This window comes from Rhinolophus hipposideros, assembly GCF_964194185.1.
Source record: "Rhinolophus hipposideros genome assembly, chromosome: 10".
In the NCBI taxonomy this organism is placed as follows: domain Eukaryota; kingdom Metazoa; phylum Chordata; class Mammalia; order Chiroptera; family Rhinolophidae; genus Rhinolophus; species Rhinolophus hipposideros.
Genome location: NC_138056.1, coordinates 87,710,979 through 87,734,605, shown reverse-complemented (window position 1 = coordinate 87,734,605; position 23,627 = coordinate 87,710,979). Strand labels below are relative to the sequence as shown.

General features: G+C 41.4%; 1 pseudogene across 1 annotated transcript in view; it reads right to left on the bottom strand.

Annotated features, from left to right (window-relative positions):
• Positions 1–8,856: 8,856 nt before the first annotated feature.
• Positions 8,857–23,627, bottom strand: part of LOC308503479 (large ribosomal subunit protein eL29-like) — a 53,308-nt pseudogene continuing 38,537 nt past the window's right edge. Inside the window, exon 2 of the transcript in view lies at positions 8,857–9,349. The product of the transcript in view is annotated as a large ribosomal subunit protein eL29-like (transcript). The remainder of the gene's footprint in view (positions 9,350–23,627) is intronic.

The following is a 23,627-nucleotide window of genomic DNA, read 5'->3' as shown; positions in this document are numbered from 1 at the left end:
CTTGTTAGGATCACACACTTTCTTTGAGAAGATGTCATCAAGGAAAGCAAGATTAATATATAATTCACTTTAAGCAAACCCCATGGATGATGTGTGGCTCTAACTGACCATAAAAGGACATTCTTTATTCTATGAAAAGGTTCAGACTAATATTCATTTAAATTGCAGACTCTCTTGGTAAAGAAAAATAAAATTTAGTTTACACAATTTTGACTTATGTACAGTATTTCAGGAACCACTCTTTTAGGTATAGTGAGGCATGCTTGTGTTTACCTGGAACAGAGCAAGTCTGGCATATTTTTATTTTTTTATTATTAGTTTCAGGTGCACAAAACAACATAATGATTAGACATTTACACCCCTCACAAAGTGATAACCCCAACAAGTCTACTACCCATCTGACACCATATATAGCTACTACAATACCACTGATTATATTCCCTATGTTGTATTTTACATCCTGTGACTATATATATATAATTATAGTTGACATTCAATATTATTTTATATTTGTCTCAGGTATACAGCCCAGTGGTTAGGCGTTTATATAATTTCTGACCTGATCACCTCGGTAAGTCTAGTGTCCATCTGACACCATATATAGTTTTTATAACATTATTAAGTATATTCCCCATACTGTACTTGCAGCATATTTTGCTAATTATTGCTCTAATAATAAGCTGAGTCAGGTGAAAGGGCACAGGTAAGAACACTCAAAGGAAGGAAGGACAGCATTTAGGGGAGTCTAAGTAGAACACCATCTGGAAAAAGACCTCAGGAACCTCCCAGGGGCAGAGCTAAGAAGAAGGGGCAAATAGGAGCCAGGCTGATGTGAAAAGGGACAGCCAGAAACAGTACTGTTGCAACAGCAACAATAACTCGTGCTGCTTGAGCGCTTACGATGTCCCCGTCACTTTCCATTCAAGATCTCAGTTAATACCCTCCTAATAACTCTATAAGGTTGATGCTATTATTTCTCCCCCATTTTACAGAGGCAGAAACTGAGGTGTAGAAGTGAGTGATGAGGTCACACAGCTCCTGTTGGTAAAGCCAAAAGTCAAACCCATGTCTGTGTGATGCCAAAGCTGGACCTCTGACCACTACACTGCCATCTGCAAGCCTAAAACTAGGGACATCCTATAAGCAGCCCATGCCAATGAAGTCTGTGGAGAAAATATTAGAAGATACCAGCGCAGGGGAGGGGCTGCCAAGCGAGAAAACTAAAGCAGGCTGTGAACCAAGGATTCTGGAGGTGTGGAAGCCGGGGGCTTTTAGTGGCCACACAGGGGACAGGGAGAGGCGTCTTGACGCCTGATCTGGACACAAACAGCAGAGTCCAGGAGGCTCTGGGGGTGAGGAGGGCAGCTGCAAGTAACAGCATAGGCTGGGCTTGGGGACAACAGACCAGCACTGCATAAAGTGCCTATTATCATGTAGACATTGGAAAAGTAAATCAAATAAATCCCAGCTCTGCCACTTAGTCACTTTCCCATTTTGAGCCTCTATTCCTTTATTTGTGAAATGAGAATAATACCTGCTTTACATAGTTATTGTGAGAGGGAAATCCTATTGGCTTAATGGAGTCCTCTGTAGGTTGTTAGCAGAGAGGGACATGAAATGGGAAGTGATCTTGTAGGGAAGAAAACAGGTACATAGAAACGGCTCCTGTGCCCTGAGAGTAGCCTCCAAAGCCACTCTTGGTCTGGACATTTTTGAGGTAAAAAAAAGTTTATTTTCAGCAGCAGCTGTTATTCCGGGAGAAGGAGAATCTCCTGGTTACGAGGCTGCCTTGACAGCCCTCTGAGTGAGGGGGCAAAGGGACAGCCAGGTTCTACCCCCTGCCCTGCAGGCATACACACAAGCAAACACTCTTCTCCTTTCACCCTTCTCACGCACAGGCCCAGGGAGGTACTTTTCATGGGGCCAGGGGAACCCTCTGGGTGGGAACCCTTCTTTACCCCACCCTTTACTTGGCAACTTTCCCTGAGCCTGCAGATACTATCTCTGACATTCCAGCTGGCAAGCTCCAGCCATGAAAGGTCTGATCTGCAGGAGTCGGTATGGGTGAGAGGGCTCGGAAATGTGGAAATGTACTGTACAAATGTCAAATGAGGGGCTCTGGGTAACTTTAGATCATTTCTCATTTGCAGGAGTGTGCTTTCTTTCCCCAAAGCAGCCTGGTACATGTAGTCAGACAGGCCTGTTGTATATCTGAGCTCCACCTTGGGTAAGTTACTTAACCTCTCTGAGCTATAGTTTCCCCAGCTATATAATGGGAATAATAATGCTTACCTCACTGGGCTGTCATAAGGATTAAGTAATATCAAATAAGATATAACTTTATGTAAAGAGCCTGGCACATCCCATCATTCTTGGTTTGAATCCTGGCTTTAAGCAAGTCCCTTGACCTTTGCCAGCCTCAGTTTCCTCTTCTGTAAAATGGGGATTATAAAAGTTCCTGTTTGAATAATGGCCTTCGAAGATGTCCATCTTGTAATGTCTGGAACCTGTGAATATATTCCCTTATGTGGCAAAAGAGACTTTGCAAATGTGATTAAGGTTAAGGACACTGAGATGGGGAAATATTCTGAATTATCCAGGTGGGCCCAATCTAATCACATGAGTCTTTAAAAGTGGAGTCTTTTCTGGCTATAGTCAGAAAGCGGCGACAACAGAAAGGTCATAGAGATAGGCAAGGAAACGAACTTTCCCATACGGCCTTCAGGAGGAATGTAGCCCTGCTGACACTGAGTTTACCCCAGGGAGATCCATGTCTGACTTCCAATCTCCAGAACTATTAAGATAATAAATTTATATTGTTAAACCACCAAACATATAAACAAACTACTACTCTGGGTTGCTGAAAGATTTAAGTGAGATACTGCTTGGGAAGGGCTCAGCCCACCAAGAACCTGTTAAACTAAGGGTATTAGCTTTTTCTGGATTGTCTGGGGCCAAATCCACCTTCCCTTTCAAGATTCCTGCTCCAGACTCTTGTGTGACAGGGGGAAGAGCTGGCCCTGCTTTTAGTCTCACCAGCGTCTGCATCTACCAAAGGCAACTCCTGAAATCTCCAAAGAAAACCCCCTCTTGCATTCCTGCAGATCAAGGAAAGGGTTCAGACACTGTCCTCTCCCATGGCTCTCCAGCCCACACATGAGGAACAGTCCATTTCCACTCCCCATCCGGTTGCACCCATAGGCTTGTGTCAATGCTGGAGTCTGAATGAGCTGGACACCAGGCCCAGGAACCCAGAAGGGTTTTGTGGTGGTGTTTGGGTTGTCTGGTAAACAGGGTTTACCAGGGAGAGGTCTCTGAAGAGCCCACAACTATTCCCATTCCTATCTGCTCTTCACTGTCCTATTCTCAATAAGGCTTGGTCCATCCAGTACTGCGGCTGTTGCCAAGGCCACAAACAAGCAAGCAAGAAACAAATGATTTCTGAGCCTCAGGCCAAAGAGCCAAGCATGGCTTGCAAAGAAGGACAAATTCTCACCTCTCCAAAGGCAGAGACACTTATCAACTGCTTCCCACCCAAGCTTGGGTGGTGTGTGTGTGTGTTTGGGATGGAGGGGAGGACTTAAATTTAGAGATCATGAATCTCAGAAAAAATTACCTTGCTAGTAACATCCACAGCCCATTTAAGCTTGTCCAAGCCCAGCTCAGCAGCCACACAGGGAGAGAAGAGGAAGAACAAATTATGGGTTCTCATTCATCAGAAAATAATAGGAGCTAATGTTTATTGGTTGATTACTATATATTAGAGACTATACTAAGTCATGTATCTTAACTATAATTAATTCTTACAACATGCCTAGGAAGTAGACACTATTACTGTTCCCATCTCCAGAAGAGGACATGAGGCACAGAGACAGACAGAGGCAATCGGCTCAGTCACTACACAGGACTGACTCCTCTAGGAACGGCAGGGCCATGGAGTGGGAGAAGCATGCAGTCTGGAGTCTGGCAGGCCTGGCTTTAAATTCTCCACTTCTGGGCAGTGAGATTGTGGGAAAATTCCTTAACCTTTTACTGTTTCAGTTTCCTCATCTGTACAATTGGAATAATCACAAGTACCTCACAGGGTTGATGTAAGTATTAAAGGGAATAGTGGATATAAAGCATTTTGTACTCAGTGCCTGCACATAGGCAGGATCATTGTCTTAATGATTATTTTTTTTATCGTCTTAACTACAATAAGTAAATGATTTTGCAGAAGGGAGGCATTTAATCTCACCAATTATCTCCCACTTGAAAATGCTTCTCTGTATCTACCTAGTCACTCAACTTATTCCCTATTGAAACAACAATGGTTCACATATCCCTTGTTCTAACATTTTTAGGAAATTTTCAGATCTTTCTCCCTCATTGGATAGCAATTAAGTTCTCTGAGATCAGGGCTGTGTGTGTTGTTTCTGGGGTGCCTCTTCTCAGGGCCAGGGGAGCCTCCATTTGCCACTGCCTTGTATTTCTACATGGAAAGACTGCAGCTAGAGGAACATCTCACTCTCTGCCTCCTGGTAGAAGTGACCTATCTCCATGGTTTGTCTAGGTCAGGTTTCCTTACTGGGGATGATAGCTAGCCAGGAAGTCATTTTCTGAAATCTGTGGGGTGGTTTTTCTGGCAGTCTTAATAATTAGGAGGCTCGATTTGCATTTACTTGGCAGAGGTATTCTAGGCATCCTGTAACGAAGAAGAGAGCACAAAACAAGAAACACTTATGCCCCATACAATTTTCATATGACTTTCAAATGAGCCATCAGACATTTGTGTCAGTAAATACCTGCCTATAATCATATGAGCCTAGGACCCTATTCCATTTTTTATGCAAGCACAAAGTATCTTTTGTACACTTTTAATATGTATTGACTTTTTCCATGAATGCCTTTTTCTGCATAAATCAAAGAAACATTATATTTTGTTTGAAGGTTTACCAAGAGTGAACATTTAGGAAAATGAGCTGCCAATACGGCATATCAACATCAGTCTGTATTTGTGTCTGTCACATTCGTACAGGCATAAGCATGCTACTATCACGTTAAACCTTCTAAGGGAGTGTGCCCAAGGACTTACTTGCTGAAATACGTATTATTTTATTATAAATTGCTTTTCATTCTCCTTTTATTCAACTTTGAGTATGTCACTAATTTTTATTTTGTTTTCTCTAAATTTTATTCTAGGATATTAAAGGGGCTTTACAGAATCCTTGTTACATAGGACATTGGGTCCGATAAGGCTGAGAACCACAGGTTTAGAAGGAAGTCGGTGTGTGTAGCTTGGGCCCTTTCTAGGACCTGCCTGTTGGCTTGGAGAGTACTTTAAGGTCTGTTCTCCACCAGCTGTATCTGTGCCTGGTGGATGTATTTAATTCTGGAATGAAGTCTTTGAAAGCCCACTGTGGACTTATATCAAAACCATGTCTCCACTGCAGCTCTATCTGTCAGGCTACTGTATCTATTTTTTCAACTGTGTTGGTGCTTTGGAGGAGGTAAAAACAAGAGGGATATTATGCATCCACACTCTAAAACCCAATCCCACTGCTGAGGGTTGAACAAAATATGGTTTGCTGGTTCCTCATCCTCTTCTCTCTCTTAGTCTGCCTGTTCCCCAATAATCCTTCCTCTATCTGAAGTATGGAACAAAAAGCTGGATCCTGCAGCAGAGGGAAAGAAGCCTCAGAAGACCAGAGTCTCAAATCCTTAATTTTCATCTTTCAAAGTCTTTCACAGGGATGTGTCAGAGTCTTTCTCTGGCTTATTGAGACCACTACCCCAGCTCTTTTCACCTGCCTAGCTTTCTTAGACTCACTGAACCAGCGCATGGGCTTTATCACAATGTGGTGGTTGGGGGGAGCCCTCCCTGTTCACCACAGCGTCTGCTTCATTTTCTTCCCACCGGATGGGAGCTCCTGTGAGCAGGGATGTATTCTACGCCCCTCTGACTCCTCAATACCCAGCTAAGTACAGGTTTACGGAACTAAGCAAAAACACAGTCAGTTAATTTACTCCCTTGCCCTCTCCCACACAATTGCTCTGGTGTAGCTCTGAGGCTGAGGTGGAGGTATGGTGGGGGGGGTAGGGAAAGGGGACTTAGTATGCCATCACTGCAGATCCTCACTCGCCAGCTTGAGAGTCTGGTCCTGCCTGCCCTTTATCTCCCTCATGGGCCTCCCTGGAGAAGCATCTCCAACATTCTGAATCCTCAGAGACCTTCCTTTCCTTAGGCTGAATTTTGTAGATTTTTATAGAAGATGCTCCATTGAGCCAATTAAACACTGCAAATCAACATATACCAGGAGCAGCCAGAGAACCACAATAGTTCACATTCAAGAAAAGAAGGAAAATCCCATCTGATTTAAAGCTAAATACTATATGGGGCATACTAGGACAACTGCTCTGGACTAGCTGGCATGCGGTCCAGAGAGAGGCACAGGAAGTAAGATATTGGTATATTGGTGCAGGTGAGCTGAGAATGCTGCCAAGCCTACGACTGAGCTTGGCTACGATTAGGCTACTGATTCTCAGCTTTGGGGCAGGAAGCTAACAAGGACACCTGCTCACTTACTTCAGATTTTCTTCTGGCCTCAGAGAACTTTCAGGCGGTCTTCTATCAAGATGGCATTCAACAACATAGATGGAAATACTGCTATGATCATGGCCCTGGATAATGAGGGGTCCAGAAGTCACTAGAATAAAACAGCATGAGGCTCCCCAGATGTAAACCTGTCATTGTGGACTCTCCAAGCCCCCTCAAGCCAATTCTACCTCCCAATGTCCTTCTGAAGCTAGATATTGGTCCAAAGAGCAGGAAATGAAAGTGGAGAAACTCCGTGACCAGGAGAGCTGTCCCCTGGGCTCCTAAACTCATCAACAGGGCACTCAGCCCTGTCTCCCTCTCCAAGGAACTTTTCTCCTCTTCTAGGCTAAACCCTCCCCTTGGCACACCCTTTGTCCGTGTTCTCGCATTCCTGTCTCCTATACTGTATCTTCTATCTCTTCCCTGGCCCACATCCACCAAAGTCTCCCTCATCCCCCAAAGGTTTCTCTTCACACTGTCTCCATTTCAGGCCCACACTTCATCATGGGTAATTACAAAATCTGACAATTAAGTTCGCGAACTTGTTGCACCGATGTTGCTAACTTTTTTTGATACAAGAGGGATTATTCATTATGAATTTGTACCAACTAGACAAACAGTTAACCGAGTTTACCATTTGGAAGTGCTGAAAAGGCTGCGTGAAAAGTTAGATGACCTGAACTTTTCACCAACAATTTATGGCTCTTGCATCACGACAATGCACCAGCTCACACGGCACTGGCTAAGAGGGAGTTTTTAGCCAGTAAACAAATAACTGTATTGGAACACCCTCCTACTCACCTGATCTGGCCCCCAATGACTTCTTTCTTTACCCGAAGATAAAGGAAACATTGAAAGGAAGACATTTTGATGACATTCAGGACATCAAGGGTAATATGATGACAGCTCTGATGGCCATTCCAGAAATAGAGTTCCAAAATTGCTTTGAAGGGTGGACTAGGCCCTGGAATCAGTACATAGCTTCCCAAGGGGAACTTGGAAGGTGACCGTAGTGATATTCAGCAATGCGGTATAGAGCACTTTTTCTAGGATGAGTTCGCGAACTTAATTGTCTGAACATGTATGCAGTTCTTGTCTCCATCATTTCATTAACCCCTATTTAATCCTCAACTGTAGCAATTTTGCATCTGCTCTCACCATAGACACTATAGACACTAGGATAAGGCCATCACTGTTCCCCTCACTGCCAAACCATCGCTCACTTTCAGGCTTTGGGCTCTACAGTACCTCTGCATGATCTGATGCTGTTAGCTATCCCCACCTTTATGAAAATCTCTCTTTTGTGAGTGTGGTTCTACTCCCCATCCCTCTGACAATTCCTTTTTAGTCTCATCTATAGGCACCACTCCTAAGCCTGCCCCTTATGTGTTCCTTCTCCAGGTCTGTCCTTGGTTCTCATCCCATTCTGCACACCCTTCCTAGTTGACCTCATTCCTCCCATAACTTCAGTTAACATTGTTCAATGGTGACTCCTCACTCTGAATCCTGACCAGTCTCCTGGGCTGTAGATCCAAATTTCTCACCATCTATAGCTCATTATCTGCCCTTCTTCTTCCTTTAATCATCTGGACAAATTCACTCCACCTCTTGACCTCTTGATCTCTGGTTGCAGTACAAGTTAGAAATCTAAGAATCGTGCTAGACCATTTTCTTTCTTTTATTCCCATATTCAAACTGTTGCCAAAATTCTCTTGATCTTATACCAGAAATATCTCTCAAATCTGAGTCTCTCCACGCCTACTGACACAGTAATAATAATAGCAAAGACTTACACAGTATATATATTCTAGACACTTGTCTATGAGGTACACACACAACAACAACCCTGTGAGATAGATACCATTATTCCCCCCATTTTATAGATGAGAATAAGGAACGCAGGAGTTGAAGCACTTGCCCAAGCCCGTACAGTCAGGTAATGCCAAGCCCAGGATCCACCCCAGGCAGCCTGGCTCTGTGTTTGTGTGGCTAACACCTTTGCTGTAATCCCTCTCCTTAGGGTTCCCTACACCTTCCTACCATAACAGCATTTCATCAGGCCTCTCTTGCATCAGTCCATCATTCACCCTTCCTTCTACTCGTGCTTGAAAATACCTAGTGGCTCCCTACTGCCCACAGGATAAAATTCTTTTTTTTTTTGGACAGATCCTGCCTCAGCTTTATTTGTCCAAATAGCACAGGAAGACATCAGCCCCATGCAGACAGCAGCCCAGGGGTCACACCAGTACTTCCATCCTCACATTGGCAGACAGAGGCCTCTACTCTGGAACCTTTGTGGGGGCCTAGGAACCTTTGGGAGCCAGAGCCTGAGCTGGTGGCAGAGCTTCAGCTGCAGGCGCGGGTAGGGCCATAGTTTAAGCCTTGGCCTTGGCCTTTGGCTGGCAGAGCCTGAGACCCTTGGCAATGTGGGCTTGAGCACATTTCCCAAGCTTGTGGTGGGCAATGTAGGCAAGACAATTGAGCTTGTGGCTGCTGCCTTTTGTGATCTTGGGCTTGACCTCCTTGGGCTTTCCGAGGGCCTTGATGGCCTCAGCCTGTGAACTCAAGGCCTTACCATTGTTGGCCTGCATCTTCTTCAGGCCCTTCTTGTTGTGCTTCCTGGCAAAGCACATGTTCCTCAGGAACTAGGGATCCACCCCCTTAAGAGATTCATATCTTTGTGATCGGGGTTTCTTGATGCCGTTTCGGTGCCATTTTCAGGACTGGTTGTGTGTGGTATTGGACTTGGCCACGTCTGCACCCAAGCCCACATTTCCCACAGGATAAAATTATTTGCTGGGCATTCAAAGTTCTTCATAATCTGGCCCGACCCATAGCTCCAGCCTCATCTTCCACCATCTCATCCCATGCTGATCTTTTTTACAGTTCCCCTGAAGCTATGCTCTTTTATAACAGTGAGCCTTCCCACTCACTCTCTCCTATGCCTGGAATATTTTTGCTGCCCCTCTCTGCGAGTTCAAGACCCCTACTTTTCTGCTGTCACCTACTTCAGACATCATCTCTTTGGTGATAATCTCAGGCAGAATCACAAAGCTCAGCACTCTTACATTTATCATAGAACTCATTGCATAGTATTGCAATTTATCTTCTTACAAATGGCACCCTCTATCTAGAGCTTAGGAATAATTAGATATTCAAAGAATGAGTGGTCAGCTCCAGACCCAGCCTGCTAGGTCCTTCTGTCTCTGCCCCTAAATTTTAAGTGATACTTTTCACTGGATCACACAAGAGCATAATGGCTGGAAAGAATCCATATTACATATTTCCCCTCACTCTCTACATTTCAGGGTGTAGAAATAGACACTCTCTTCCTCATTCTCTTCAAAGTAAAAATAAAAGGAGAGTGCAAGTTAAACTAACCAGTTAGAACATGGCATGAGAAAAATGATGGGGCCATAACATGCAGACTACAGGGCCTTCGAGATCATCTAATGCAAACTTCTTCATTTTATTCTTGAGGAAACTGAGGCCCAAAAAGATAAAGGCAGCAACTAGTGAGTGGCAGAAACAGCATTTGACACCCAGGACTTCTGACTTCTTGTCCAGAGATCTGGCCTTATTTTGTTGCCTCACAACTTTGTCTTAACTTTCCTAGAGACTGATGGGAGGCCTTGTTTCTGAATCCCTGGGTCTTCCCACAATTACCCCCACACAGTCTCAGGAAGTTAACAGTCACAGCATGAAACTGCCTGATGAGCCAACATCTCTTGCTCATGTAACTTCAGGACTGCAGTTTATCCAGCACATGGCTGCAACTCCCAGTCGTACCAATTAGCTTGGGGACTTCTAACAGGAGCTTCACCAAGGGTCGTGGCTCATCCTTTGCACTCCTGTGGCTGTATCACACAACGAGGCAGTTACTACACAAGGACTCTTTCTTCACCGCCCCACTGTTCTACTTCCCATTTCCTCCCAGTTAGTCATGGTGAGGTCATCATGCTTAGCCTCTGGCTCCTAGGCCACTCCCTAAGGATGGTGTATATGTACAGGAAGAGGGGAGTTGAGAGACTGCAGAGGAGGATGTGGCAAGGCATCATGGGAAAAACAGACTCTGGAGTCAAAGAGACATGGGTTCAAATCCTGACTGCCAGCTGGCCAGTAGTGTGACCTTCAGCAAATTACTTAATCTCTCAAATCCTTCGCCGAAAAAGGTGGGGCACCTGGGAAGCAGTTTCTTTACTTGTATAATGGGGATAGTAACACTTGGTTTATAGTGAGAATTAATGAGATAAAGTACCAAAAGCACAAAGCCTTGCAGTCAGAAAATGTTTTATTTACATTTTACAAAACAATGGTTTATTTCCCTTGTTTTGAAGTATGAGGGAGTGACTGTCACTGAGAAATCCTGTAAGCTTGTAGGTGGTGAGTTCATGTGAATGTGAGCATGTGGGTGTCAGTATCTGATGGCATCTGTAGGACAGAGTGAGAGGGAGCAAGGAGGAACCTTAAGGAGGGCATGGATGTGTGTGGTTATGAGCAGAGAAGAGCTCCAGTCTAAGGGTGTAAATAAGTGTGGCCTGGCTGAGACTTTCTTCCTCAAAAATTCCCCCTCTTTAAAGAAAAAAATCTGACATGTCTGTTCTTGTCAGTAACAAGAAATTCAAAATCCCTTCCCAGGGTGGAAGGGAATGACTCCAACCACGAGGCTCATCCAAGGAAAGCAAACGTACGGGAGGCCCACTCCTGTGAGAAGCCAGGCAACTTTCTCTCAGCTGGTGGGGAACCATACCCCAAAAGATGTTCAAAGGGTCAGGACCCTCTGTAGACTGCCCCAGGCCAGAGAGGCTGCCCCCAGCCTTGTCCTAAGCATGAGGGTTTCCCAAGCTTCAGAAAGATCACACAGGTAGCCAAACCCACTGGGCCTGTGGAGTGGGTCACCTCTGGCTGGGCTGGTGGCGTCATATATTGGTGTGGGAGGGCTCCTCCACATACATCTTGTCCAAGAACCTAGGACAGTGAGTAGTAGACCCTAGGCTAGAATCCTCAGACCTCAGAACAGAAAGCACAGGGCACAAGCCATATCCCAACCTGTTTACAACTCTCCCTCAGGATCACAGAATCCTTGGGAATTGCCTCCATTCTCCTGCCCTTGAAGAAAACCTGGCCCAACTATCCCTTAGATAAGAATCTGTCTCATTTAAAGACTTTGAATGAGAAGCTGATTCTACATTCTTCCTCCTTTGGTAGCTGTTACAGTGTTTTATAAACCCCATTGGTTGCAAGTCCTTTCTCATAGCCAACCAAGATGACTCCTTAACTAAAACCTATCTCTGTTTTAGGTTTTGAGTGTAAAAGGAGAATAATTGGCTTCCATTTGTTAGCAAACTTCCCCAATGAACGAAATTGCAGGAGTTGCCTGCCTAAGAGGTTTTGGCTTAGGACTCAAGATTATTCCTCTCTGACTATGAAGAATGTACTCAGAGTTAACTGCCTTGTAGGAAATGTTAATAGTGACATCAAACCACTCTACAGATAAAGGAGAAGAACATACTTGTATGTCTGAGTGTCACCCCCAGCCCACCCCAGACTTCCACGTAAACCTGGGCTCAGATGATCAGAGTGGGAAGGAACCCTCGTGGTTACCCAATGCACCAGCACACTGGGACTATCTACCCTTGCCCATGGCTATCTCCCTCTCCAGCCCTCTTTTCTCTGCCTGACTAACTCTGACTCACCCTTTAAAGCTAGATGCAAATATCACCTCCTCCATGAAGCTTGCCCTGAGATCCCTGGAAGAATGAACTGTTCCATTTCTGTTTGACACCATGCTTTTTACATACCTCTCGTAAGGCATGAATGAGATTGTACTATAAGCATTCAGTTAAGAGTCTCTCTATCTCTCTCCCTTACTTTCCTTCTATCTCTACCCCCCCCACTTCATACTAGACTGTGAGTTCCTCCAGTGCAGAAACCATGTCTTAATTTTCTTTGTATTCCCACAAATGGCATAGTACATGTTTTCCCCAATCCATGCCCCACATTTGTGAAATTTTTCAGCTGTGAAAATTCAGACCAAAAATATTAACTTGACCAAAGTTATATAACTGATTAGTGACAAAAACAGGACCAAAACCCAGGCTTTCTGATTTTGTATCTAATTCTCACCTCTCTGCCTCACTCTGGGGATCACCCCCCGTTATTGTTTCCTGCTTTCTCCATCTTAGACTTCCTCCTCCCAACAAAATCTCCCACCTTCTGCTTCTGACATCACACCCTGTCGCAGCTTTCACCCCCACACTTCTCATCATCCTCTAAACTTAAGAGTAAAGTCTTCTTCCTGCACTTCACCCTTCTTTTTACATATCCATCCTGCAGTCCATCCAGCACTGCCTTATTGCACCCGAAACCCTCCCTGATTAACTCCAACACACCCAACTTGATTTCCTTCATAGGCAACCAGTTTGTTTCTACATTGTCTCACTGAGCTGGGTCATGTACTCCTTCCTGAGCGCTTTTTGTTCTGTTTCCCCTGTTTTGTCCCTCATCTTCTTTCTGTAAATCAGGACTCCCATGAAGAATCCAGATATTCCATTCTTTGTACCTCCATAAATTACTCTACACACAGTCAGTCCACATAAACAGACTTGCCCAAAAAGCAACTCAGGTTGAGCTTTGACAGGAAAAGAGTTGTTTCTTATATTCTAGACCACATCTGGCATGTAGTTGATCCTAAATAGGTACTGCATTTGTCAGTACTCTTTTGAGGGGATAGTGAAGAGGAGACTCAGATATAGGATCGTGGGTTGGGGGAAGGGTTGAAGGCAAAGGTCCTTTAAAGGCCCTTTCTAATCCCAAATGGTATGAGTCTCTGAATAAACACCCTCAAACTTTACTTAATCATTGTATCTCCCTCACCTGACACAGTATAAATGATCCCCAAAATTTATAGAATAAAGGATTTCTTCTGAAAGTCCTTACCTGCCTGTTGAAATCTAGGCCATTTCGATCATTTCCTGTAAGAAATAAAAAAGAAAATATTAGTTGCTAGCAGGATTAGAAGAGACTAAAAGTTAGAGGGAAAATAGGATGTTGGGAGAAGCTTGTCTTTACTTTGAAAAAGAACACCTGCTTTCCCTATGGTTAGGATTCTCCTGCTTATCCTGTTTTCTGGAAAGGTCTTTGGAAAATCTCTTCCAGGGATACAGATAACCAGAGAAAGGGCACACTGACTTCTCCAAGGTCACAAAGAGTCGAGTGGGATTAGAATTTGCCATACCAGAGTGTGACTTCTGTGGCTCTCTCTCAGAAAAAAGCTATTACAGACACTTTCATGGGTAAGCAAGAAATGACCAGCTATCGTGTTTCCCTGAAAATAAGACCTAGCTGGACAATCAGCTCTAATGAATCTTTTGGAGCAAAAATTAATGTAAGACCCAGTATTACTTTACTATAAGACCCGGTCTTATATTAATTTTTGCTCCAAAAGATTCATCAGAGCTGACGGTCCAGCTAGGTCTTATTTTTGGGAAACACGGCATGCATTCTAAAGGAATTGTCTCAAGGCAAGAAGTCCTCCCACTTCCTAGCCCTCCAGTGGTAATGACACCTAAATCATGTCAGGTAGATAGGAGTCAGTCCTTTCCCCCCCACCCCCCGCAACTTTCTTGTTCTGTTCATCTTTTTATTTTTATAATAAACATTGGGTTGAAAAAGTAAATATGTGCTTAATAAACTTTTGTACAGAAAAAGTATAAAGTAGCAGAAAAATCATTCTGCTAAAAGGCAACTATAATTAATATTTTATGGTCCTTTTTAGTTTTGTTTTTCCTCATTGATATATACCACTCTGTATAGATTTTTTTAATTAAAATTTATTGGGTGGCAGTGAATAGTAAAATTACATAAATTTCAAGTGTACAATTATGTAATATGGCATCTATATATCACATTGTGTGTTCACCACCCAGAGTCAGGTCTGTATAGATTTTTATCATGATTTTTCCAGTAAGCATCATAAATATTTCTCCTATACTATTATGGAGGATCAAAAATCTTACTCCTATGGGTGCAAACATAATTTTTAATGTCTACCTAAAATTCCACTCTATGGACACATCATGATTTGCTTAAATATGAAACTATTGTTTGGGAAATTGTTTCCATTTTTGCTATAATAAAGTTTTCTATTATGATAGCTCACTACGGCAAGGGCTGACAAACAACCTTCCTTTGGGCCCCATGGATTGTTGGCTCTATAATAGCAAGGAAAATGATTATTTATCCCAGACAATAAAAAGCTAAAGAAGTTCACCACCATCTAGCCAGTATTAAAAGAAATGTTAAAGGGACTCCTTTTTTAAAATCATCTTTATTAAATGTATTGGGGTGACACTGATTAGTAAAATTAAGTAGATTTCACGTGCACATTTCTATGATATGTCATCTATATATTGCACTGTGTGTTCACCACCCAGAGTCAGTTCTCCTTCTATCACCATATACTTGACCATCCTCTTCTATCACCCCCCGACCCCCGTTACCCTCTGGTAACCACTAATTTTTTTTCTGTGTCTATGAGTTTTGTTTGTGTGTTTGTTTTATTGCTTTCAATTTTATATGCCATGTATGACTGAAGTCATATGGTTCTCGACTTTTCCTGTCTGACTTATTTTGCTTAGCATAATAATATCAAGATCAATCCATATTGCTGCAAATGGCAGTATTTCATCTTTTTTTATGGCGGAGCATTCCACTGTCTATGTATACCATATCTCCTTTATCCAATCATTTATTGAAGGACATTTTCGTTGTTTCCATGTTTGGTCACTGTGAATAATGCTGCACTAAACCTAGGGGTACATATCTTTATGGATAAATGTTTTCAGATATTTCAGATATCTTCTGGTAGATACCCAGAAGAAGGATTACTGGATCATATGGTAATTTGATTCTTAAGTTTTTGAGGAAACTTCATACTGTTTTCCATAGTGGCTATACCAATTTATATCCCCACCAGCAGTGTATGAGGGTTCCTTTTTCTCCACAACCTCTACAACACTTGTTATTATTTGTCTTGTTGATAAGTGCCATTAAAACATGTGTAAGGTGGTATCTTATTGTGGTTTTGATTTGCAATTCTCTAATAGCTAGTGAAGTTGAGCATTATTTTCATATATCTGTTGGCTGTTTGTATGTCTTCTTGGGAGAAGGGTCTGTTCAGGTTCTCTGCCCATTTTTAAATTGGATTGTTTGTTTTTTTTTGTTGTTGAGTTACACAAGTTATTTATATAATTTGGACATCAGCCCATTATTGGAAGTGTTGTTTGCAAATATCTTCTTCCATTTGATTGGCTGCCTCTTTGTTTTGTTGATGGTTTCTTTTGCTGTGCAGAAGAATTTTAGTTTAGTAGTTTTATTCATTTATTATTGCTTTTACTTTAAAGAGACTTCTTGAAAAAGAAAAAGAAGATGAAGAAGAAGAAGGAGGAGGAGGAAGATGAGGAGGAAGAGGAAGGATAAAAAACATGAATAATAAATGGCAATAACTGTGCACCTGTTAATAATTACTTCAAATGTAAATAGATTAAATGCTCCCATCAAAAGATATAGAGTGGCGGGATGGCTCAGTTGGTTACTGCATGAGCTCTGAACAACAGGGTTGCCAGTTCGATTCCCACATGGGCCGGTGAGCTGTGCCCTCCACAACTAAATTGAAGACAATGAGCTGCCACTGAGATTCTAGAGGGGTGGCCGGATGGCTCAGTTCACTAGAGTGTGAGCTCTCGACAACAAGGTTGCTGGTTCAATTCTCGCATGGGATGGTGGGCTGTGCCCCCTGCAACTAAAGATTGAAAATGGTGACTGGCCTGAGAGCTGAACTGCGCCCTCCACAACAAGATTGAAGGACAACTACTTGGAGCTGATGGGCCCTGGAGAAACACACTGTTCCCCAATATTCCCCAATAAAATATATTAAAAAATAAAAGACATAGTGTAGCTGAAGGAATAAGAAAACAAGACCCATACATATGATGTCTACAAGAGACAAAATTCAGCCCAAAAGACACAAACAGCCTGAAAGTATAGGGATGGAAAAATATATTTCATGCAAATAGAAACAAACAAACAAACAAAAGCTGAGGTAGCAATAAGACAAAATAGACTTTATAACAAAGGCCATAGCAACAGATAAGGACATTTCACAGTAATTAAGGGATCATTACAAAAAGAGGATATAACCCTCGTGAACACTAATGCACCCAACATAGGAGTACCCAAATATGTAAAACAACTATTCATGGACCTAAAGGGACAAATCAACAGTGATACAGTAATAATAGCAGAAGACTTTAACACCTCACTGACATCAATGGATAGATTCTCCAGACAGAAAGTCAACAAGGAAACTTAAAAGCTTAAATAATTGGCCTTAAATGGCAATTAGACAAGATGGATTTAATTAATATTCTTAGAACATTTTATCACCAAAGCAGCAGAATATCATTCTTTTCAAGCACACATAGAACAATCTCTGGGATAGACTATATGTTAGGCCACAAAAGAAGTCTCAGCAAATTTGAGATTGAAATCATATCAAGCATCTTCTCTGATCACAATGGTATGAAAGTAGAAATCAATTATAAGAAGAAAACTGAAAAAACACACAAATACACAAACACATAAATAACATGATACTAGACAATGAATGGGTTAACAATGAGACCAAGGAAAACATCAAAATGTACTTTGAGACAAATAATGATGAAAATATAGCAACCAAAAATCTACGGGACACAACCAAAGCAGTTCTAAGAAGGAAAGTCATAGCAATATAGGCTTATCTCACAAAACAAGAAAAGTCTCAAAGAAACAATCTAACCTTACACCTGAAGGAACTAGAAAAAGAAGAACAAACAAAGACCAAAGTGAGTAGAAGGAGAAAAATGATACAGATCAGAGTGGAAATAAATGAAAAACAAATAAAAAACAATACAAAAGATCAATAAGGGCTGGTTCTTTGAAAAGAAAATGATAAACCTTTAGCCAGACTAATAAATAAAAGAGTGTCCAAATAAATAAAATGAGAAATGAAAGCAAAGAAGTGATTACCAACATCACAAAAACACAAAGGATCATTAAGAATATTATGAATAATGATGTTATCAAAACAGACAATCTGGAAGGGGCTAAATTCCTAGAAACATACAATCTTCCAAGACTGAATCAAGAAGAAAGAGAAAATCTGAACAGACCGATAACTACTAATAAAAATGAATCAGGGAATGGGCGTCATCAAAATGGTGGCGTGAGGTGAACCTCTGTAAAGCTCCCCTAAAATTTACAACTAATTGAACAACAATAACTCCACAAAGGACTCCCTGCACAGCAGACAGGCAAGACGAACAAGCCCACTACTGAATTCACCTAAAGGTGGGAGAATCCCGCGAGCGGGGGAGGAGGGAAGGGAGAAGTGCGGAGATGGAGCCGAGCGGGCACAGTACGCAAACCTGGCTTAGTGCTCCGAGCTTGCTGCATCCTGGAACTACCTCAGCTGTGGGAAAGGGAAGAACTCGGACTGCTAGGGCTCTGCTTATGGCCCACAGGGCTAGGGGGCAGCATATAACACAGCTGAACCCAAAGCTCACGACAGAGACCTCGGAGAAAAGACTGAGGGAAGAAGGCTGAAAATGGTGGTTTAAGCCCTCACTGCCGAGCAGAGAACGGAAGCCTTAGGCACTGAGACTAGCGGCCCCCTCCTTACCCTCCCAGAGCTCGCCCCACCCCCACCGACCCGGTGCTAGAAGCAGAACAGTAGCAGTGTCAGATCAAAAGAACAGAATATTTGGTGTTCTGAGAACTGTGGACCCCAGACACAGATTCACAGCCTATCTAGTTCCCACAAAGGGGAGGGAGCTGTGGAAGCGGGACTGGCTATGGTGGTGGTCGCCGCCATTGCTCTTGGCCACCTCTCACAACTCACCCTGAACCCAGCCCCACCTATCTAGACAGATCCCTGCCAGGGGTAAACAGAACTGCTGAAACATACGGGCTCTGACTCTGGTGCAGAAAGAGCTTTGCAACTTCAAAAGCTCTCCTCATCCCCACAGGGACGTGGCGCCCTATGACCCAGGCGAACTGTTAACAGAGGAGAAGCCTGTTTCCCAGGGAATCCTCCCATTGTGTGAGACACTGGAATAGTGCAGAGAAAACTACACAATAGTGCACTACTGTGTGAGAGAGGAAAAAAAAGGATGCAGTCGGAGAGAAAATAAAACATTCTACCAACAAGTATTGGTATATGTGCTGCCGAAGCGAGCACGACCAACAAGTATTGGAAAACAAAAGAAAGACCTCTTCCTATGAACCTGTTGCAGAACCCACTCCTATTGATGTCTAGGAAGAGAAATAATAAATCAATAATTGCCATCAATAACCAAGGCAACAAGAAAGAAAGTGAAAAGTCTCCAGAAAAAGAACTGAAAGATATGGAAATACGTGACTTAAATGACAGAGAATTCAATTTTGCAGTTCTGAAAAAATACTCAACGAGATGCAAGAAAACACAGAAAGCCAGTTTAATGAACTCAGAAACGCAATCAAACAACAACATGAGCATTTTACGAAAGAGATTGAAATTTTAAAAAAGGAACCAAATGGAATTCCTGGAGATTAAGAAATCAATAGAAGAAATTAAAAATAAATAACCAGCTTAGGTAGTAGGGTTGACCAGATGGAGGAAAGAATCAGAGACATCGAAGATAGAAACCTGGAAATTACACAGATGGAAGAAGAAAGAGACTTGAGAATTAAAAGAAATGAAAGAACTCTACAAGAACTTTCTGACTCCATCAGAAAGAGCAATATAAGAATAATGGGCATACCAGAAGGAGAAGAAAGAGGGAAGGGAACAGAGAATATATTCAAACAAATTGTTGATGAGAACTTCCCAAACTTGTGGACAGAACTGGATCCTCATATGCAAGAAGCAAATAGAACACTTAATTACCTCAATCCCAACAGGCCTTCTCCAAGACACATTGTATTGAAGCTGTCTAAAATCATCGACAAAGAAAGTTTTCTCAAGGCAGCCAGGGAAAAGAAGATGTTAACTTACAAAGGGAAGCCCATTAGATTATCATCAGATTTTTCATCAGAAACTCTACAAGCCAGGAGGGAGTGGAACCAAATATATAACTATTGAAAGAGAGAAATTATGAGCCAAGAATAATGTATCCCGCAAAGATATCCTTTACATATGAACGAGGAATAAAGACATTTGCAGACATACAGAAGCTGAGGGAATTTTCTAATACACGACCTGCACTACAAGAAATACTAAAGGAGGCTATTTGACAACCATCAACAGGGACAATTTGTGGCAACATAAAAAAGAGGAGAGTAAAGACCTGAACCGGAATATGGGAATGGAGAAAGTAACAGTGCTGAAGAAACTGGAATACTCTAAATATCAAACTTTCTTTTACATAAACTTAAGGTAAACCACTCAAAAAAAATCCAGAACTGAAATACATACTGTAATAAAAGAAGAAACAGAGAGAAACATCATAGAATATCTCCACACAGAAATAATAGACAACAACAAAAAGGCAAAGAAACAATGGAGACACAGCCTTACCAGAAAACTAAAAATAGAATGACAGGAAATCCTCATGTATCAATAATCACCCTATATGAAAATAGACTGAACTCACCAATAAAGAGTCACATGTATCAGACTGGATCAGAAAACTAAACCTAGCCATATGCTGTCTCGAGAGACACATCTCAGATACAAAGACAAGCACAGACTCAAAGTGAAAGAGTGGAAATTGACACTCCAAGCAAATGGTATCCAGAGAAAATCAGGTGTAGCCATACTGACATCAGATGAAACCGACTTCAGGGTGAAAAAGGTAACAAGAGACAAAGATGGACATTTCATAATGGTAAAGGGGACTATACAACAAGAAGACATAACAGTCATCAATATTTATGCCCCAATCAGGGAGCACCAAAATATACCAAGCAACTACTAACAGAACTAAAGGGAGGAATTGACCAAAACACAATTATACTAGGGGACTTAAATACATCATTGACAGCTATGGATAGATCATCCAAACAGGAAATAAATAATGAAATAGCAGCCCTAAATGACACATTAGATGAAATGAACATCATTGACATATATAGAGCACTTCATCCTAAAACATCAGACTATACATTCTTTTCTACTGTACATGGAACATTCTCAAGGATAGATCATATATTGGGACACAAAATCAGCCTCAGCAAATTTAAGAAGATTGAAATCATACCAAGCATATTCTCTGATCACAAGGCTTTGAAATTCGATATCATCTGCAAAAAGAAAGCAGGAAAAAACACAAATACATGGAGATTAAACCACATATTTTTAAAGAACGACTGGGTCAAAGAGGAAATTAGAGGAGAGATCAAAAGATACATAGAAACAAATGACAATGAAAATACATGCTACCAAAATTTTTAAGATGCAGCAAAAGCAGTTTTAAGAGGGAAATTTATATCATTACAGGCCTATCTCAAGAAACAAGAAAATACCAAATAAATAACCTCATGTTACACCTCAAAGAACTAGAAAAAGAAGAACAAGTGAAACCCAAGGTCAGCAGAAGAAAGCAAACATCAGAAACAAAAATCAGAGTAGAACTCCATGAAATAGTGAACAAAAAGACAATAGAAAAAATTAATATGACAAAGAGCTGGTTATTTGAAAAGATTCACAAAATGGACAAACCCTTGGCTAGATTCACTAAGATAAAAAGAGAGAAGACACTAATTAACAAAAACAGAAATGAAAAAGGGGAAGTTATCATGGACAACACAGAAATACAAAGGATCATCCAAGAATACTATGAAGGACTATATGACACCAAATTCAATAACCTAGAAAAAATGGAAAAGTTCTTAGAAACATATAGCCTTCCAATGCTGAACCATGAAGAACTGGAAAATCTAAACAGACTGATCACCAGTAACGAAACTGAATCAGTCATCCAAAACCTTCCCAAAAGCAAAAGTCCGGGACCAAATGGCTTCACTAATAATTCTACCAAACCTTCAAAGAGGATCTACTACCAATCCTGCTCAAACTCTTCCAAACAATTGAAGAAGGGACAGTACTCCCGAACTCATTTTATGAGGCCAACATTACCATGATACCACAACCTGGTAAGGACAACACAAAAAAAGAAAACTACAGACCTATATCTCTGATGAATACAGATGCTAAAATCCTAAACAAAATTCTAGCAAATCGAATACAACAATGCATTAAAAAGATTATTCATCACGACCAAATGGGGTTCATCCCCGGGGCACAAGGATGGTTCAACATCTGCAAATCCATCAATGTGATACATCGCATAAACAAAATAAAGGACAAAAATCATATGATTCTATCAATTAATGCAGAAAAAGCATTTACAAGACACAACATCCATTTATGATTAAAACACTTAATAAAATAGGTACAGAATGAAAATACGTTAACATAATAAAGGCCATATATGACAAGCCCTCAGCTAATCTCATAATGAATGGTGAAAAACTGAAGCCCTTTGCTCTACATTCAGGAACACGACAGGGCTGTCCCCTATCACCTCTGCTTTTCAACATAGTGTTGGAAGTCCTTGCCAGAGCCATAAGGCAAGAGAAAGAAATAAAAGGCATCCAAATTGGGAAAGAAGAAGTTAAATTATCACTCTTTGCAGACAACATGATGCTATATATAGAAAACCCTAAAGACTCCACCGAAAAGCTGTTAGAAACAATCAACGAATACAGTAAAGTTGCCAGCTACAAAATCAACGTACAAAAGTCCATTGCATTCCTATATACTAACAATGAAATCTCAGAAAAAGAAATACAAAAAGCAATTCTCTTTGAAATTGCAGCAAACAGAATAAAATACCTAGGAATAAACTTAACCAAGGATAAGAAGGACCTATATGCTGAAAACTATGAGACAGTTTTTAAAAAAATTGAAGAAGACACAAAGAAATGGAAAGACATTCCATGCTCATGGATTGGAACAATCAACATAATTAAAATGGCCATATTACCCAAAGCAATATACAGATTTAATGCAATCCCCATCAAAATCCCAATGGCATTTTTTAAAGAAATAGAACAAAAAATTGTGAGATTTGTTTGGAACCACAAAAGACCCCGAATAGCCAAAGCAATCTTAAGAAAAAGGAACAATGCTGGAGGTATCGTACTCCCTGACTTTTGCTTGTACTAGAGGGCTAGAATAATCAAAACAGCATGGTATTGGCAGAAAAACAGACACATAGAACAATGGAATAGAATTGAGAACCCAGAAATTAAACCCCATAAATATGGACAGATAAATTTTGACATAGAAGCTAAAAACATACAATGGAGGAAAGACAGACTCTTCAATAAACGGTGCTGGGAGAATTGGATAGCCACGGGCAAAAGAATGAAACTGGACTGCTATCTGTCACCATGTACCAAAATTAATTCAAAATGGATCAAAGACTTAAGCATAAGACCTGACACAATAAACTGCATAGAAGAAAACATTGGTACTAAACTTATGGACCTTGGGTTCAAAGAGCATTTTATGAATTTGACTGCAAAGGCAAGGGAAGTAAAAGCTAAAATAAACAAACGGGACTATATGAAACTTAAAAGATTCTGCACAGCAAAAAAACCATCAACAAAATAAAGAAGCAACCGACTGAATGGGAGAAGATTTTTGCAAACAAGGAACTCATGAAAGTCAACAACAAAAAAACAAACAACCCAACTGAAAAATGGGCAGACAACCTGAAGAGACATTTCTACAAAGAGGACATACAAATAGCAAATACATATATGAAAAAATGCTCAACATCACGAATCATCAGAGAAATCAAATTAAAACCACAATGAGATATCACCTCACCCCAGTCAGAATGGCTGTCATCAACAAGACAAATAGTAACAAGTGTTGGAGAGGCTGTGGAGAAAAAGGAACCCTGATACACTGTTGGTGGGAATGCAGTCTGGTGCAGCCGCTATGGAAGGCAGTGTGGAG